The sequence below is a fragment of the Amphiura filiformis genome, chromosome 10 (genome assembly GCF_039555335.1).
Source record: "Amphiura filiformis chromosome 10, Afil_fr2py, whole genome shotgun sequence".
Classification (NCBI taxonomy): Eukaryota; Metazoa; Echinodermata; class Ophiuroidea; order Amphilepidida; family Amphiuridae; genus Amphiura; species Amphiura filiformis.
Genome location: NC_092637.1, coordinates 37348184 through 37368953, shown reverse-complemented (window position 1 = coordinate 37368953; position 20770 = coordinate 37348184). Strand labels below are relative to the sequence as shown.

The 20770-nt window shown below is 36.1% G+C and overlaps 1 protein-coding gene across 1 annotated transcript in view; it reads right to left on the bottom strand.

Moving 5' to 3' along the window:
• Positions 1-19352, bottom strand: part of LOC140162811 (growth factor receptor-bound protein 14-like) — a 75613-nt gene extending 56261 nt beyond the window's left edge. The window contains 1 exon segment of the mRNA XM_072186115.1: positions 19010-19352. The gene's annotated coding sequence lies outside the window, so the exon portion shown is untranslated.
• Between the last annotated feature and the right edge of the window lie 1418 nt (positions 19353-20770).

Here is a 20770-nt window from a genome sequence, read left to right as displayed (position 1 = left end):
GAGTGTAGCCTACAAACAAGAATTGTCTTTAAAAAAGACATATCCAATTTGTAGTTTTTAAGATATTCAAAGTTCTTATCATCCTAAGCTCTAGCTTGGCAAAGTTTCATCAAGATGACATCAACTCATCTGTCTTGATCACAAATCGCCTCATTAGGGTCAAGTATGTATCACTATAGAACAAATGTTGACATGAGTATAGCCTACAACAAGAACTACCTTTAAAAAAAGACATATCCAATTTGAAGTTTTTAAGATATTCAAAGTTCTTATCATCCTAAGCTCTATTAGCTTGGCAAAGTTTCATCAAGATGACATCAACTCATCTGTCTTGATCACAAATCGCCTCATTAGGGTCAAGTATGTATCACTATAGAACAAATGCTGACATGAGTGTAGCCTACAAACAAGAATTGTCTTTAAAAAGACATATCCAATTGTAGTTTTTAAGATATTCAAAGTTCTTATCATCCTAAGCTCTATTAGCTTGGCAAAGTTTCATCAAGATGACATCAACTCATCTGTCTTGATCACAAATCACCTCATTAGGGTCAAGTATGTATCACTATAGAACAAATGGTGCCATGAGTATAGCCTACAACAAGAACTACCTTTAAAAAAGACATCCCCAATTTGGAGTTTTTAAGATATTTCTCTTATCATCTTTAGCTCTATTAGTTGCCAAAGTGTCATCACGATGACACCAACTCATCCATCTTGATCAAAAATCACAACATTAAGATCAAATATGTATCACTTTTAGAACTATCAGTGACATACGGGTAAGTTAACCCCAAATCAAAATAAAAACAAAAATAAAACATTTTATCTTTAAGTATTTCGATTTCAAGCAACTTGCCAGTTTTTTAAACTTTCAACTCAAAATAGTATTGTGCGCCTCATATTTCTACTATTACTATTTAATATCAATATTGACTAGATTATTTTCCCAGGCTCTCTAGTTTCAGTCTTAATCTACACTACAAAGTTTATTGCTAGAAAAAATGTTCTTTTCATTTATAGTCATTTTTAGTAGTGCTGCCTACATTTGTGACAATCAAGATGAGTCCTTTGTATTCATTTTTAGATTTGGTTGAGAAAATGTATTCCTTTGTTGTTTACATCTTAGGATGTAAGTTTTAGCATATATTTGCCTCTTTAAAGCCATAATGTGTGATTTGCTTCACAGCGACGCCCTCAATTTTACTCAGATTTCTACTTTTTGCATAATTATAATGCCCAGTGGTGTAAAAAGACTAAGCCTGAAGTGCTTTAATAACAGTAAAGTTTAACATTTTATATTAAAACTGGGTCGACCTGGTTTTATTCAGAGTTCATCGATCGACTGCTTGCTAACATCTCGCGTGGATGTCCGCTTTTATGTGTACACGCGTCGAACGTGATGCTCCGTGCAGTATTACATGTTACGATCGGCGAGCGTAGTACACGCATTGTAGGCGCTGGAATGAAATCGCAATTTTCTTCGTTATACCTAATTTGTTTGGACTGAAATTAAAAGAGGATAATGTGATCAGTGAAAACAAAAATTTAAATAGGAATCTATTCTTTATGCAAATCACACATTATTGCTTTAAGTGGTATAGATAAGATTAAAATTTAAAATTTATAATGCACATTAAAATGACTCCTTGCAATGATGGTATCACATTTTTCCGTCATAGAAAATAATAATAACGCACAACAAGACGGCTCCTTTATAGGAAGTCATAGTTCCTGTGCCCCTTCCCACAGAACAATGATGATGGAACGCATAAGTGACACAAGTAATACATCAGCAGCTAATTTGTGAAATATCATCTTTCAGATGATCCAACACCTTTGACTCTATAATATTATAATAGTTAAGCTACATGGGTGTTGATGTATGATAGTATGACAAAACCTTTTAGAGCATATAGGTCTAGGTTATCGGTTCACAAATTTCTAGGTTAGGCTTCACAATATTTTGGAATCTTAGGCCTACATGTACTAAACTTGCACCTTATCTTTACATGATACCTTTGCAATAGCTCCCTTGTTAGCCCAACAGGTAAACGACGAGCACAAGTCGAAAGACTCAGGTCCGCATGCACAAAAGAGTTAGACCTGGTCTAAGTGGATTTTAATTCCATCAAGAATGGTCCTTAACTCTTATTTCCTTCCTAGAGTAGCTAGTAAATTCTAAAGATTTAGATGCAAAGTAAAAAAATAATACAAATTAACTTAAGAAAATGTAAGGAAAATGTCCTTTCTCCTGGTACTAAATGCCACTTTAATAGACCAGGTCTAACTTTAGACCTGGTCTAACTCTTTTGTGCATACCGACCTCAGAGTATAAAAACATTAACTGTGAATCTCATGTCTTCCCTTAGCCATCAAAATCTCATGTTTTTTGATAAAAATGTCAAGCTTTTGGACAAAAATTTCTCATAATCTTACAGTTCTGCTGCTTTTAATAAAGAATGCTATTAACTGTTAATGCAAACTAGTGAAAACTTTTGTTGACAGAAATTTTTTGACAAAAATCATGATCCAATAAAATTTCTTTGCTCAAACTTGAACTACCTTGAATCCCAGAGGTCCTGGTTCAAATCCTGGTCAAGTAAATACTATTTTTATTCCTTAATCTAAAGAAAATGGGAAAATATAGGGCCTACAACTTTCTTGGGCATTCACGATTTGGGATATCACATATGTTACCTTTAAATTTCATTAAACTGACAGATTGTACTATCTTCTTCCAAACCTTGTTTCACTCATGTCTTACATACAGCCTACATGTATTAGTTTTCAAATTCTGCTTAGTTCATTTTGGCCATGCCTTTAGCTTTGTAAACTTGACCTTCATATCCTTCATTCCATAAGCCTTTACAAGTTCACAGCCAAATACTATAAGCTGGAAATGTTTGTGTTATTTTAATTTTCACACATTGGTGCTCTTCAAGGCATGCTCAAAATTAGAGAAAAGCTGTACCATTTTTCTTAGTTTATACCAACTATACTCTAACTCTGATCGATCAAGAAAGATTAACCACAAAAATCCACTAACCGCCCCTCCCGAAGGGTTTGGGCGGCGCGGTCACTGGACTTTCGCGATTCGTCTTTCTTGCGCCATGTGAGATAGTGATCATAGTGTGAAATGTGTATAGGCTACATAGTCTGGTAACTTAGAAAAAAAAGGTCCTACTCGTCGGACTAGGTGGTGTAGGATTAGTCCAAAGTAGTAAACTTTAAATCAGCAAAATGAAAAGTGATAAAAAGTAAAAATATTCAAACTTGTTGCAGCGTGAAAATTTAATCATGCAAAAAAATACCACTTTCAAAGTACCCTGGCAGCATTAACACACTGGTTACTGATTTCAGTGACTCCAAAGTAACCATCTTTACTTGATTTGTTCAGAGAATTACACAGCCTATCCAAGTATCACATACCAAAATTACACCCATTTGTGCTCAGTTTAGGGCAAATTTCCACACAAATGTTAAACATTAAAGTTTCAACATTTTTAATCAAAAAATGGTACTGAACATACCATTTGACAGGTATCATAAGAAAGGGTTTTCATCAATCCTAGACCTTGATATGCCTGAAGGGAAGACCCATCAATCTTCCATTTAGAGATCTCCTAACACAACTAAATTGTGTGTGTCCAGTTACTGCAATGGAGTGAATGGACAATGGCATTCTTTGCTTTGCCAGGACTGGCCTATGGTCAAATGGAATTTCTGGAACTTTTATAAATGCATGAAATAGTGACCATTGATTTTATATAAAGGTCAATGACCCCTCAATGAGCAGCTTCATCATGAATTCCTAACAAGATTTCACACAAAGAAATTAAAAACTTTTGAAATTAAAAAAACACATCCAGTTTGCATATTGACCAGTCATTATTAACTTTCATTTTTGAAGGCCACATAAAATTAAATTTTGGTTCTCCATCCTAAGAATTAATGAGAGAGGGAACTTTTTTTCTTGTTTTGTTTTTCTTCAATGTAAAATCAGCATTGATATAGGTTTCTTGTCTTTTGCAACAGTGCTTGAGGAAAACCAGGAGGCCTGTTTTTTCTTCAAGTGTGAGATTCTGAGGGATAAATCCCCTAGAGTACTAAAAAAAGACTTGAAGTGATCCAAAGTCTTCAAATTTTTAAAAAATCTAAAAAAATTTGAAAAATCTTGACTAATCCCAGAAATTGAGGGGGCAACGGATGAGAACCAGAAAATAAAAGTTTTAAAGGGCATAAAATGCAGTCTTTCAAACATTTGCAGCCCTTTCAAAAGAAATTAACTGGTGCTTTTCACAAAATGAGATTTGCACAGATCTGAAGACTATATTGAGCCAAAGGCAAAATTACATTGTCAAATGAAAATGAACATGAAAAACATTTATGGCAAAGATACACAAAAGTTAGGTTTTTAGAAAAATGAAATTTGATTTTAATCACCTCAATAAAATACAACTAGTTTGATGAAATATTTATGCATGAATATATTATTAATTTATTACTAAAGACCAAGGCAAAATATACGAGCCCTATGTTGCAAAGTTTTGTCTGGTGTTATCTCCTTGATTAAATGCCTAGATATGCTTGACATACAAAAAATTACAATAAAAATTCTTTCTCCCAATTTACAGCAATTCAAAAATTTTAGCAAGTGAGTTACTTACATTCATTCACAAGTACTCCCAGTCAAGTTTCTTCAGAATATACCAAAAATGCTTAGAATCACTAATCCGTGCAGTCCACTCCCTAGCTCACCTCATTTCATGCATATTTCCTTGTTTGTCTCATCAACAGATTCACAAACATCTGCAAGTGTGTCCTTAGCCCTTGCATGCAGACCACGCAGATAAACACACAAACACGCAAAACAATCTAACCCTAGAAATGAAAAGCCTCTAAAACCTGCGCAAACATGGCATTCAAATCATGTTGATTTAGATTGCTAAAAATAGCCACTTTGTTGAATAAAATTGACTTACCCGGGACGATAAGTATCGATTTCTCATACATATTTAATGATATAATTGAGCTTTTTATTGCTCTGATTGGAAACTGTTAAAATTTTCTATAAAATGGCATAATATTGAATTATTTTTGCAAAATGACATTCTGATGTGGCATAAACAAGGTGATGCAGGCAGGCGATGGAACTATCAAGTCCAAAGATGAAACGTGGAAGTGCTATATGGGAAACAATCTTCCCCCCAATCTACATCAATTGAGAAAATTTAGCAAGTGAGTTACTTACATTCATTCACAAGTATTTTCTCTCAGTCAAGTTTCTTCAGAGTTAACAAAAAATGCTTAGAATCGATCATGAACCACAGTGCTGTCCATTCCTTCACCTCATTTCATGCATCTTTCCTTGTTCATCTCATCAACAGATTCACAAACATCTGCAAGCGTGTCCTTAGCCCTTGCATGCAGACCACGCAGATAAACACACAAACACGCAAAACAATCTAACCCTAGAAATGAAAAGCCTCTAAAAACTGCACACACACGGCATTCAAATCATGTTACTTTACATTGCTAAAAATAGCCACTTTGTTGAATAAAATTGACTTACCCGGGACGATAAGTATCGATTTCTCATGCATATTTAATGATATAATTGAGCTCCAATCACTTTGCTTTTTATTACTCTGATTAAAAACACTTTAACAATAAAATCAATAGCAAAGAGAGAACCGGTTGCGCTCCATAAACCCAACAAATGAGCAGTGATGACGACCTGACCACATCATTTTCACAGCTAATACATAGGCCTAACTAGTTTATATTAAAGTGCAGAACATGATATATTGCCATGGCTGCCTTGTTTATATTTTAGTGTTTAAATCTTTTTTTTATCAGGGTTCGAAATAAGCAGGAGCCAGGGGCAATTTTGGTCCTGCTGAAACAGGTTACCATTTATTGGTATCATAGACCCTGTTCACATTAGAAAATTTTTTGATGAAGATAAGTTAATCTTGATTAACTAATTAAGCATGTGTACACATTACGCTGAACGAAGATCAAACAAAGACATTGCACTATACACATTTCATGAAAATTAACAAAGCTCAAACGAATTAACAAAGCGAGCATACACGTTACAGAAAGAACCTTTTTAGCTTCGTTGAACGAAGCAATTTTAATCTTCGTCAAAGGAAGAAAAGTGTGTATACATTAGGAAAAAATGATTTTTAATCTTCGTTCGAGGTTCGTTAAAAAAGAAAATTTTCTAATATGAACAGGGTCATAAAGAACAGCACATTAAACATTCATTTGTCTGCATTTGCCGAATTGCCTCAGGTTGATGTGAAATTGCACCTGGAGACAAAGACACATTAACAAGGGGCAATTTACAAAGTTGCCCCTTACACTTCAGACGATCTTATTTCGACCCCATTTTTTTTATAATGATCACATAATAATCAGTTTATCCTTAGTGTAAGAGAGCACGAAATACTAATAGGATTCGAGGTCGGGTTAGGGTTAGGGTTAGAAATTAGGGTTAGGGTAAGGGTTATCAATATTGCTGGGGACCCTCGATGCAGGAGTGGATACAAAATCTACCATTGTGCATGTTCAATGGTAGATTTTGGGTCCACTCTTGTATCTAGGGTCTTTGATATTGATCAATAAAATTGAACGTGTATGGGCATTAGGGTTAGGGTAGGATTAGGGTTAGGATTAGAGTTGGGATTTGTTTGGTATTCTCTCACACGAAGGATACACACACCCAATAATCATTGGCCCATAGGCTCTAGGGGAAAGGAGGTGAAACTTCAGCCTTATTGTCCTGGAAGGGAGTACCCTCAGGAAATCAGAGTTCTCTATGTTCACCCACACACATTCTATGGGTTCTAAATCTGACCACTGTTGGAAAACCTTTAATTAAAAATTAATGGAACAACCTTTGGGTTCTTTGGGCAACCTTCAAAGGTCCCTCCTGGAGGACAGCTTTAAAGGTTTCCCCTGGAGGAAGCCTTTTTTCTAAGAGTGTGTTATCTAAGAGTGTGTTAAGTCCGATTCTTACTCCACATCGCAGCGCGATGCGATGTTGCGATGCTTTTAAAACCTCGCAGCATCGAGCGATGAAATCAAAATATACATTTTAATTTCATCGCGATGCTGCTGAGGTTTTAAAAGCATGTGGGTCTGCATCTCCTTTTATGGTCATTCTGCCGACCTTGATTATCCAGCAGCCAATCACAAGCGTGCACGGCTGCGATATCACATCGCGATGCTATAAAGTTGAACAAAATCCAACTCCATCGCGGACCAAAATTTCCACTGCGCGATGAGATTTTTTACCGCCGAGCTCGTAAAAACCTGGCTCATATTTCAGTTTTTATAGCATCGCATCACGCTGCGATGTGGAGTAAGAACCGGACTTTAGCCTAGGTGAGCTATGCTTTGGGCAACCTTCAATTAGGTTTCTCCTGGAGGAGAGCTTTAAAGGTTTCCCCTGGAGGAAGCCTTTTTTTCTAAGAATTAGCCCAATGTTTATCGTTGGGTAATCTTCAAAGGTTCCTCCTGGAGGAGAGCTTTAAAGGTTTCCCCTGGAGGAAGCCTTTTTTCTAAGAGTGTAATTAGCCTAATTAACAATTAGCCTATAATTAACAATTAAAGTACCTCATTGCATAGAAATAGTAATAATCAATACAAAAAATACATACATAACATAAGGCAGCCTTTTTGGATATATATCTGATTTTGCTTATGAAGTCCCACCTCTTTTTAAGAGCAAATGCATCATATGAAATCCGTTGACGTGTTTGTATTGATGAAACTACATGCATGTATAAATGTATAAGAAGATTTAAAACCACAACTTATCAATTCTAGAAAAGAATGTGATGAGTCAAGATTAATAATGATTTTCTAACATGTAGCAAAATTGCAGTCCACAATTTAAGTTATGTAGCCTATCTTTATGAAAAAGGGATTTTACTCAGTGCAAAGAATGTTTGACATGAGTAACCTGTTGTCATCATCAACAATTCAGTATCACCATCATCCTTCATTACAAAATGTGTTATCATCATTGCCATCATCTTCATCATCAGTCATCATCATCATTATACAAGCATTTAATTCTCTATGAACATTAGGCCATATAAAATTATTGTTTTGGTTCTTGTCTGGAGAATTTTTATGAATTGATGAGGGAAAGAGGTGTTTTTTCCCTTCAATGTCAATTTACCATTGTTAGTAGTTTTCGGTGTTTTTCAAAAGTGCTTGAGGAAAAGGAGGAGGTCTGTTTCCTTTTTTCCAAATGTGAGATTCTGATGGATAATCCTCTTATCCTCTATTAGTATTATACCACAAAAGGGCTGGGAAGTGTTCCTTGTTCCCTGTATAAGATCTTCTAAAGCATTCCAAAGTCTTGGGGTTTTTTTTTTGGGGGGGGGGGACAACAACTCACAAATCTCAGAAATTGAGACTGGACGGGACATGAACCAAAACATTTAATTTTATATGGCCTGAATGTCCCTTTAATTTTCTCATAAACTGTTGATTCAACAATAAGCCAGCCATGCAATCTAGGGTCCATTTTCTCACTAATGATCCCAGAGGGATGAGGCTGGGATTGCCTGGTGATTTCCCATGGGTCCCTCTTATTAGCTTTAAATGACTTTACCATATGATAAATGACACATTATTCTTACAAATTGATTTTATTTTTGGTTATTGTTTGATAAAAATTCCCTTTAAAAGGAAAGCCAGCCTCAATGTAGAAGAGGTCTTGTAATTAGTTTTGGTCAATGTGAAAGGCATTTTTAGGATCACGCTTACATCTACATGACAGTCCACCAAACCATCAACGATGAGAACATGCACACTGAAACAGCAGAAAACATTAATTCCTAATCTCATGTCAACTCTTTTAATTCATTACATGTACTCCAAATTGTTCTGGTCTGTTTGTTTTGTTGTTGTTGTTGTTGTTGTTGTCGTTGGTTTTTTTTGTCTTTTCAACTTTTTACCCACGATATCTCAATTTCCAATTTTGTAATACCAGAACTTACGAACTCAATATCTTCGCTTAGGAATGTCCGATTTCACTGCTTTCGATATATACACTGCCGGTTTGAGTTAACTTACATGTACATTTTATTTTAAAATAACTTAATTAATTCGCAATGTATAGTTTAAGCCTACTATATTATAATAGATAGTGGCCAGCACATTTATAAAGGACTGGTTACTCACTACAATCTTCACTCTTAAACTGTGTTTTTCTGAATGTGCTGATCATGTTGATTGCTAGTCGGAAACTCCCTGCGAAGCTATGGACATGGCATCTTACATACTCCATTCTATAACAGTCTGCCTAGTGCCTTGTGTCTTTTCTCTTCAATCATTTTTGTTGAATGTAATTTTATGAATCAAATAGTTATGTGTCATTTTATTTATAATAAAGAAGTTATTAAATTAATAAAGTAAGACAATTTATTTATCTATAAGTGCATGTCAAATGGGGTACATTGTTCAATACTATATGCATAAATTATGCCCATATTATAGCTAGGCCCTAAAAACTTTATTTTGCATCGGATTTTTCCGTTGAAAAGACAAAACTGATGTTTATGATAGCAACCATTTCATCAATAACATTTTGAGTCATTTTTATCCATAAAAGCGACACAGGATATGATAGATAACTACTTTCACATCAATATGGTCCATATGATCACAGATTGTTGAGAATCTGTGATATGATCCGAGGATATGATGAAGATTTTGATTCTATAGATCTGTTATCAACATGATATCACTCTGTTCAGTGGTCAAGGAGTAAGGACGCCCGGTCAAGGACACTGATATGACATCATAGGTGATGTCAGATTTTCTTCTGCTGACCATATGATGCTATATATATTAACTATTATTGTTACATTTAGGCCTTTAAACTTTTAAAGTCATAATTAATTAGTTCAAACATAACTTTGGTAATACTCAATCGTTTTAGATTCGTTGAAAGCGGCAAAACATACTTACTTTTCCTAACAAATCAATTAAAATATTTAAAAAAATTTAACCACAAAAGTAAAAAAAAAAATCATTCCAATACCACTAAAATATAATCTCTTGAGTAAACTGACCCCAAACCTGAAACAGGTACCAGCCCGAATGGGCTGGCGAAAAGAAACAAATGGATGCATTTAAACTGAAAATTTATCATTTTTGCACATCATATTTGGCTGCACCAATTCTTTTTTGGTATTTTTAACTTCCCTCATTTTTCTGACTTGGGGTCCTATATGTAAGCAAACAGTTTTGTCTGACTTTATTAAAAACTCAGTTGTATTTGCTTTGAGTTGGTGAGCACAAAAAGCCTGCAAATTTGGACAAAAAAAGTTCCACCTTAAAATATATGAAAAAATTTCAGTGATGGACACTGCTTTTTTAAAGAAAAATTAAGATTATTAACATTAAATCTTCAGTTGTGAGCAGAAGGAGATTTACCCCAGTTATAACTGTAGCTTCAACTGTGTGTGAGGCCTAAACTATACTGTATAGGGGGGCATATGTGGGTGACTGGGGGTGTGTTGGGGAAAGCGAGTTGGTGCGGCGGTTGTTCCCTCGTCTTGCACCACAGGAGTCCCCAGTTCAAGCCCCAGCCGTGCCCAAGGACTGTATGTGCACTTGGTTATCCCGATCCATGCTTGCTCTCGCAGGTTTTCTCTGGGATTTTGTGTTTCCTCCTACTTTCAAAATCTGTGACTAGTTGTTTGGTTATCAAAAACTTCCTTCATCCAATGAAATTTGGGGAGCTGCACAGATAAATGGTGGATGTTACAATCTAAGTGCGGATAGGTTTGTGCCGGGTTTTGGCTGCAACCACCCTTTTTGATGCAATCTGATTGTGATGATTCACCATGGCAGCAATATTACAGCAATTTGAACCCTCTAGAAAAATGTGCTATATAAATCCAAAATTTATTTATTTATCTATTGTTTTTTATTTAGAAACATGCCCAGGTGCTCCTCCGTATAATATAAGAACATGCTTCTACTGTATACAGGGATATGGGAAACCTGTGAGAAGAAGATAAACACCTCAAAAAAAAGTAACTAACCCCCTTAAATAATGACCATTATTCAAAAACGGGCAATTGTATTACAAATCTGTAAAATGCGTTGGAAGCAGAATTTATTTCTGCACATTTTGACACCTCATTTGATACGATAGCCCAGAAAACAATAAAACACCAGTCAATATAATGTAGCACATGCATACAATACAAAAACACTCAGATATCATTACACAGATTTCCTTCCATTGTACTGAATACAAAATCAATAAAATTTACTGCAACTTTCAAATCTAGGGCTACATTGATTTAAATGTATGCTGTGACGTCAATATTTAGTCAATTGCAACAAATGAGGTGTCAAAATGTGCAGAAATAAATTCTGCTTCCAACGCATTTTACAGATTAGTAATACAATCACCCGTTTTTGAATAATGGTCATTATTTAAGGGGGGTTAGTTACTTTTTTTGAGATGTTTACATCCATTGTAGTATGGTATAGCTTACATTTCAAAAAGAGCATATCCTACTACACATACTTCTTCAATTTCAATTTATTTCATCTCCATGTTACACATTAAATTAAAAGACTAAATCAAATTTCTGCATATTGGTAATCAATATTCATCAATACAGCAACGTTTTATTCTCAGTTGCAACTAGACGCCGAAATCAAATTACAAGGAATACTCTGCTTTCTATGGGCGGAAGTGCCTGGCGGATGCTATTTACAGCAGCAGTGAACAATAAACTTCCGCACAGCGGAAGTATAACATTTCTATTATTAATGTGAAAATGTGAAAAAGATATACAAATTTAGTTCTCAATAATTAATTTTAAGCCTAAAGCAATGCATGTTACAATAGAATACTAGCACATTTAAAAAAAAAGTTATTTGAACTCGGAAACGAATACCAAATTTTGGGTGAATTTTTTGCTTCCCGCCATGAGCAACTTGCATTGTAAAAAAAAGGTCTTCAGAAAATGCATTTGATGTAAAGTACTCAGCTGTGTACATATTCAGATCATTATGGAAATGGATGGTACCCTGATACTAAATTTCCTGGAAAAAGTAATCAATAATTCCAGGTCTCTATAGATTCAAGGAGCTATGGTTGGCTGGCAGGCAAAGGTTTGAGTTCAAGATCATGTCTGTATCAGCCATGCAGCTGGCTAGGGAGATGATGCAACTTGCAATAAAAGCAGAAAGAATATGGTCAAGTTAAAATTAAATTTGACTTAATTTCAATCAATGTTCCATTTATCTACAGGTGTAAGTTCCACAGCGTCTATGCTAGTATCCTCTGCGCTTTTCAGTTCCAAGACTTGGATAATAAGGTGATGAAAAAGGAAAAACAAAATCCCTATCCTTACATGTGGACGGACCTTTCAAGTAGGCCTACACATGAGGTGTTTTGTTATTGTTTATTTTTAGGCAAAAAACCCACAAAATCTGAAATCAAAATAAGATTTTTTTTTTTACTCTCTTTTATGTTTTTTTTTCAGTCAAAATCAGGCTCCTCTTTTCCCATAAATAAAATGGTTTTTATATGCCTATACCATGTATACTACAGATGCCTTAAAAAAACCACACTGATGCTGACAAAAATTAATGCAAAATCTGGGTCGGTCAAGTCCAAGAACAGGGTTGGGTTTTTTGTCGCCTAAGGGGTGAAATTTAGGCTCACATGTTAGACTAGGCTTGCGGCTGATGATTGAAAAGTTCTACACATAGCTAGGGTGCATTTTTGGCAACCAAAAACATACAAACATTGACCTTAAAATAAAACATAGTCCTCCTTGATGTTGGCATGCAGGGAGCACAACACTAAATCATGAACTGCATTTGGTGTTTAACCTTGTATCTATAATATAAAGAGTCCTCAGGTAAAAAAAAATAACACCTCTTGATGCGAAGGTGATCATATCTAAAAAGGTGCACTTGGACCCTGAATAGTCAATTTTGAGTTTCCCGTCACATAATTTCTGAAAACAAGTGAGGTAACTTTTTCAATATTCATTATTGAATTATTCATTATTTGTCTGCCTTTCATTATATGACCAACACGCATGTAAAATGTGTTGTTATTTGCCGCTCACTCACTTGAAGATGGATGTTTAGCCCAAATGAGATTCAAAAGTATATTACAAAGAGTCTGCAAGGTTGACAGCAAAATGTATGTTTTGATTTTGATTTTTCCACAAAAAATAAAGGGATATTCATAATTTTTTTTGTGCAAATAATAACCAGTTTTCATTGGTATTTTATGGAAAATCACAATAATGAATTCAAGTGAGGGTCAGAAAATGAAGTGAGGGCGGGTGACGGGAAACTCAAAATCAACTTTCCTTGGCCTAATATCTAAAAATCTAAATATGTAGGCCCTATAAATTTTTTTATTAAATTTCACCGTTTATAATATAAGGAAATATAGTCGAAAATTTGGTTTATCCTTAGTGTAAGAGAGCACAAAATACTAATGGGATTAGAGTTAAGGTTAGGGTTAGGGATTTAGGTTAAGATTTAGGGTTAGGGTAATGGTTAGGGTTAGGATAAAGGTTAGGGTTAGGGTTAGGATTAGAGTTGGGATTTGTTTCGTGCTCTCTTACGAAGGATACCAAAACTTTCACAACATTGTCACATGGGTTAGAAAAATGAACTTACTTTATTGTATTTTTATGTGTAGGCATAATTCATGGGAGGATTATTTAGTGGTGTGCCCCCAAGAGCAGCACTCTGGTGTATTTAGCAAAGCTGTGTCAAGAATTGAGTGATTAGAGTGCTGTTGAATTACAGGTTAAGGGTCATGGATTTGGAAGTGTACTGCTACAATATTTGGGTAATAATGATTGAGGGTAAAGTTGAACTAGTATGCAATTTGTACTTGGTTATTTTAACGCCATCAATGTATTTTTTGGCTACAAACTGGCAGAGTCCCTACAGCAACCTGTTGAATTTATTGGAGAGGTGATTGTGCCAAAACTATGATGATGTGAGAACAGAATGCATTAACCCCACAGATGTACCTTTTTATCTCTAGGAAATCCCAATCCATAACACCCCGCACTCTTTATAGTAAAGAACTTTCCAAAAGGAACCATAGTCCACAGAAGAAATGTTGAAGTAAAAGGAGAGCAAAGGAACCTTATTTGATTCTCTGAAAGTCATTTAGTACCTTTTTAAGAAGGAGATTCCCCTTCGAAACGTTTAACTTGAAGAAAAAAAATCAAGAACCTTTTGTTTCAGAGCCTCCAGGAAGGAGAGGGCACCAGCAATGCCCCCTCAGCAAATAATGAAACCCCCCCCCCCCTCCTTCCGTAATTTTACTATTTTTCAAACCCTGGATCCGCTACTGGTGCAAGACTAATGGTGATAATGGCCTCCTGCCTGAAGCCCCTAGAACTAGGTAACTTTATCTAATGATACTATCACTGCATCGCTTTATTGAAATTTTACTCCATGTAAGATGTATCACAATTTTACTAATGGCAATGCATTATTAATTGCATGGTGGTGTCTATTTCAATATCATGATCAAATTGAAAATTTACAAATTACTCATGTGATCTGTTTTACTATGTATGAGACATCGCTATCTCATCTCCAAGGAAGTTAAAACCAAATTTCTCGCGAAGAGGGACATTGGCTGCAATTTCTTAAATTGGACATTTTTTTATTTGGGAAAGCAAAATCTCACTTCAAATGCAAAATCTGTGACTTTAGGGCCTACATGTTTTTCAATCTATGGGCAAAAGGGATTTTTTCTTCCTTAAATTCCAAAAGTGCATATTTTTTTCCACCCACAAAAAGTACGGAATCTTCAAGTTTGTAAATACCAAGTGCTGTTCAGCATCCCTCCTACGTTTTCCCCAGTTTCTCTGCTAATTCCTGGAACATTGGCATTGAAAACAGCATGTTCTTTCTCCAGTAGATGAAGCAAAAAATGACCTTTAAAACACACTGCACTTTTGTCTTAAAAGGCTCGCCCTATAGCTAGAACCCCTTGAGAAGAATTAGTTGTGTTCTGGTCAGTGCAATACTGGTAGCACCTAGGCCTATATAGTTCACACTTAGTGGCATTTTATCATTAATGGAGTCATTTGTTAGCTTTGCACTTTCTCCTTGAACACTCTCTTAGTGTTGGACCATATCTTGTTACTCAGGATCTTGTTACTCTAGCCTGAAAAAGCATTCACATTTTGCACAATGGCATGGGCATGTCAGTGTAAATTTATACACTTTTTTGGGTGCAGGACGTCCTATAAAACACGGGCATTTGCATATCAAAAGTGGACATTAAACTCCTCACAACTTTGACTTCGGATAATTTTTAACATTTATCAAAAACAAGAGGACTCTGTCCAAATGTTTCAAAAATATTGAGTTGTTGGAGAAGAGCTGATATTGATCTTCTCCAGGCCCGTACGCAGGATTTCATTTGCGGGGTGATGATTTTGAAAAAGTGGACTTTTTTTCCAAGGGGGAGGGGTGCAGTTTTGTGAAAAGTGGAATTTTTTCCCAAAATTTGGACCTTTTTTATCCAAAAAAGCGAAAACACCTGATTTTTTTGGGGGGTGTCGTCTCACACCCCTGCGCACGGGCCTGATCTTCTCTTTAAAGCCTAGACCTAGCCCTGTTTGTTTGGTTGTAGATGTGTTGAAAGTGCATCCCTCATTAAATACCAATTTTTCCAGAAATTTGGACCCATCAAGTCAAGATTGAGGCATTATTGGGATATTTTCGTAACAAAAAAGCAGAAAATTTCGGGAAAAAAGGACCCATCCATATCAAAATTGATAACATGTGTTGCATACCCGTATACATGATCATATGTTCCGAGTACCCCCATTTGCACTAAGAACCAGCAGCCCAGTATTTGCACTAAGAACCAGCAGCCCAGTACAGAGCCTGTGTTTTATATATTCTTAACCATCATGATACTTAAATTGTACAAACATGAAAATGTGAAGTCAAATTACCCCCTCAATTGAAACCCTGAATATGCAGAACATGATTTGAAGTGACATGAACAAATTCACCATGTCATCAAGTCATTTCAAGGTGATTGTATTGAATTTAATTTAATTGACAATTAATTTGCAAGAAAAGCCAAACAATTCAGGTCAATAATACTTAAAAATAAAAGGTCTTGCCTATTGTATGTATTGAGTGATTTCTGGCTTTCTTCACAACTGTATAGGCCTACTACTACTAGTAAACGTGGTCAATTTGGCATTTTTTTGCACTGCAGCAATTTCAACTATAATGTTGCTGCTTTAATTTTCAAGCCTTTCCAGGATCTGTGCAAATTTCTAAGTTTTTTTAAAGCTTTCAACCATTCCCACTTTTATTACAGATATTACAGCACCAACATTTTTTTGGCAGACACGTAGTCCTACATCCAGTTCAAATTTGGCAAAGCATACAAAAGTTCTCAATTTGACATTATTTCATGATATATCACCGCCCCTCTGCATGATATATGGCATGAACATCTTGTTGAATCTTCTTTTTTTTTTGGGGGGGGGTATTTTTTCCAGGACACTAAGGGACGCACCATTTGATACTCAGAGGGGGGGTAGGAAGTTGGGGTCGGGGGAAGATATTTTTTTCGCCCCCACCCTGAGAATCTAATGGTGCGTCCCTAAGGGGGCAATTTTGCATAAAGTAGACCTTCTTCCCAAAATTTGGGACCTTTTTTGACCAAAAAATAACAAACCTAAGATTGGGACATTTATTTTATACTTCTGCAAATTTGTGGGGTGGAGGATCTGGTAGGCTGCACCCCTGCACCCTCCTGCGCACGGGCCTGGTTAAACACAATATATAATTACATATGCTATGTTATTCTTTTACAAATTACAGATACTACATATTTTTTCCTTTCGAGAGCCGAAGACTTGCATGAATTCAAACATACGCAAACTTTCTCACGTACAGCACACATGTATGTCATAGAGGTGGGCATATAGGCCTACAATTGAACCATGATTTACTAGGCCTACATATACACATGGGACAGAATTGAAGAATTGGGTTCATGAACATGTAGGCCCTCATCAAAGTAGTTCAAGACAAGCTATAAATTGCTTGTGTGGAGGCTGGGAAAGCTAGCTCCTAATTTGAGTGAGTGGATGGTGGAAATTTAAAGCACAATTTCAATATTTTTGGAAACAGGGGCGGATTTAGAGGCGCACCCGGCGCGAGCCCCCTCTATTTTTTGCAGAGCGGCGCCTGACTTCATGTATTTTTACAGAGCGGCGCCAAGCACTTTGTGTGGGCGCCGAGTCACGGCGGCAGTGGCGGTTGCTCGGCGCCCCCTCTATTGAAAATTCCTGGATCCGCCCCTGAGAATGTCCTGAAATTGATCTAGATTTAGGCATTTTTTGAATTTAATCAACCTAGCAACAGGCAATCATGAAAGTAATTACTTGTGTTAAATTTTCAGTGTTCATTACAGATATCAGTGTGATTTTCAGTGTAAAAATTTCATATATACATGTATATGCATTGAATTTACTCTCATGCAGGCAACGTGGCGAGGTATTCAAATTTCGGAAACCATCCACATTCAATCAATTTAGCATTTTACTAACTAGCCAATTAGCGACGAACATAAGTTATTTGGGATCTTTTACAAAATGTGCTAGAAGGCTAACATTCATAATGTAGGGCCTATGTTAGTATTTTTCAGTCTTCAGTGATGAACTTCCTGTAGCAGCTCATTGAGCTATGTACTACTATTAAATGGTAAACAAAGTTCATAATGGTAGGGTAAACTCATCAAGATGATACTTCCTGTACTTTTCCATCCCATTTTTGCTTCCAGCAAACTTGGATGTACCCATATACCACAAGTTGGTTTCTTCCCATGTTGATGCCCACAGAGAGTAGTCATGTAAGTGTCACCTATGTATTGAATGCATTAGACAAGACCATTGCCAACATCATAACATTATTGTTCTGCACCTGGTTTCAATCTATTGTATAAGTAGAAATTTCCATACTTTGCCAATTTTGAAATGTTTCACTTCTTTAAAAGGGCATTTTGTGATCCACAGCCTCATCCCCCCCTCTTTTTTCAAAAAAAGTTGAGATTTTTATACCACTGGAAGCCTCTGGCTACTAAATGTTTAGGCCTATGTACCAAAAATTTCTTGCAGATTAATTTGTTTAGAAAAAATATCATCAAATTTGAATTTCGTTCTGGTATACCAAAACGAAATTACAACAGTGGCCTATGGAGCACTGTAATACACATAATCAAGCATAACTCGCAAATGCAAAATCAAAAGAAATTTTGGAAATAAGCTTTTTTCGTGAATATCTACTGACAAATGTCATAAAAAGTGGATGCTAGGATCACAAAATCCTCCTTTAAATTCATGATTCTAAGATTCCATGATTGAACTATACACAAAAAGCCTCAAGAAATATATTCGCACTTGTTGCTATTTTCACGGTAGCTGTTGGGAATGAGGAAAACGCAAAAATAAATGTAGCTCAGAAAATACACACCAATGTTGTTATACATGAGTATCCACCAGCAATAATATCCACCACTATTATTATATGGTTAGCTAGGGTTTATAATTAATATTCATGAATAAAACAATCATAATTATCTGGTATTTCTTGATCTGTTTCATGATAATAAAACATATGTTCAAAGCATGCAGAATTCTCACTTCGTATTTAAATATATTCCACGATAAAGCCTAAATGCACACTACCTCAAAAATGAGCAAGATGAAAATTCATCTCATTTTTGAATAACGAATGATGAAATAGTCACCTCATCTCACCAATATAATGAGATGGGGGAGGACTCAATTTTGACTTTTCTTCAAGGCCTAATCCCGGGGGCCCCGGCCGGGGGCCCAATGCTACAAAATGAAATTTTGTATAGTCACTACTGACACTAGTGATTAAAAGACACACACTCTCCATGTCATGCATGTGGCATACTTACTTACATGATACCCAAATGTGTCCCTGCTCTTCTATATCATACTGTCAGTGGTACCGGTATAAATCCACAAATATTTCCAGGTATAATTCCAAAAAAGAACACAACAGACAAACAGCTAAAAACTCGATCACTGGAGGTCAAATGCGGCAAAAATTATGTTTTCACAAATTGGATGGTGTAAAAGAAAGCTATATCCATGCATGTGCTTCAATGGGAGATGCTTTACAATGTATCACTACAGGCGTTTGAAGCGCAGGTTGGTTTTAGAGTCAACGTAGTAACACGCACAGAATAAGGTCGCATACACCCAGAGCTCACTACACACATGTGTGAGCTCACTGGATCCTGTAGTTCAACTCCCTACCAAAATTCACTTGTACACCAAAAGACTTGGCAATTGCTTCTCTGGTGTCACTCATGTCAGGGTATACTAGCAGGCATTTAGACTTGTCCCAAGTCCTGGTTGGAAACTTTGATTGCAACCAGATAATTTGCTCGGGGCACTTTTGGTGAGGTATAATACTAGCTGTGAGATCAAGTTCATATGTATACCCCATGCCATGTGTCCATATGCATGGATTTCAGCTACTCTATTCTAGTTATTATGTTTGATGCTTTACAAATGCATGCTGAGCCACTCCGGTTTTAAGCTTTATGCGATTTCTTTCTCAGAAATTTGGTACGGGTTTTATTTATACATATCGAGTACCTTTTGGAAAGAGCCAGAAATATTTACCTCGGCCGGTTTGTTTATTTATAATCATTGTAGAGCTGCTGAACTGTCATTCTTGAATTCTTCTCCAAACCTAAAGTTCATCAGGTGGTTCAAGTTCTTTTCATGTACATTGTAGTATCAGATCTACATGATATAGCTCAGCTTTTAATTTCCTTGAGCCTGTACACTAGGATCCAGAACATGCTCACCTATCAGGGTACAGTCTTTAACCCCAATACATTTGTACATTCATTGAATGACCTTTGAAAATGTGGGTACAAAAACTCATACTCTGCAACTTGAGGTCAAATTTTGCACTATGAGTGTATGATTGAAGTTATTGAACTATGCCATTGAGATGAGGCCATTGTGGTCCATAGTGGTACTTGCTTTTTAAGGTTTCTTATAGGCCTTTCTTATACTTGCTTTTTAAGGTTTCTTAAATACATGTCATTGTTTTCAATATCCGAGAGCCCAACAATGTCTTAAAGTCACAATGAATTAGATGTGTTACACATAGCTAGGCCTAAATGTAACTGCATTTCACCAAAATATGCATAAATACCTACACTACCTATTTTCCACACACAAAAACGTTCTTGGTGGCGTGTTTGCAGCTTCCTGCTACCATTGCTAACACACATATCACCACTCAACCTCGGCAACAATACTACATGCTACATCATCATGTACTTTTGTTCATATTTTACCCATAAATTTGTGTTTGCATCAAAATTTTGATTAGTCAAATTTTAATCCCTCCCACTGAAAATTGCCTTGCCCTTTGCCCCCCCTGGCCCCTCCCTCTGAAAAAATCCTGTCCATGCTACTACTGCACTGGTCAGTCTGAGCTCTGCACTGTGATGTGCCAAGATTGCAGGGCATCAACATTATGCAACCTTAAAATTGAAGAGACCCTGGATGCTACACCCCTGGATATGCGCATATTCATGACATTATTATAAAATCTTACGTCTATGCTAAACTTTGTTTAACAAGCAATAAGCAAGTCTTCTAACATCAGCAACGCAGCGCCAAGTGGCAAG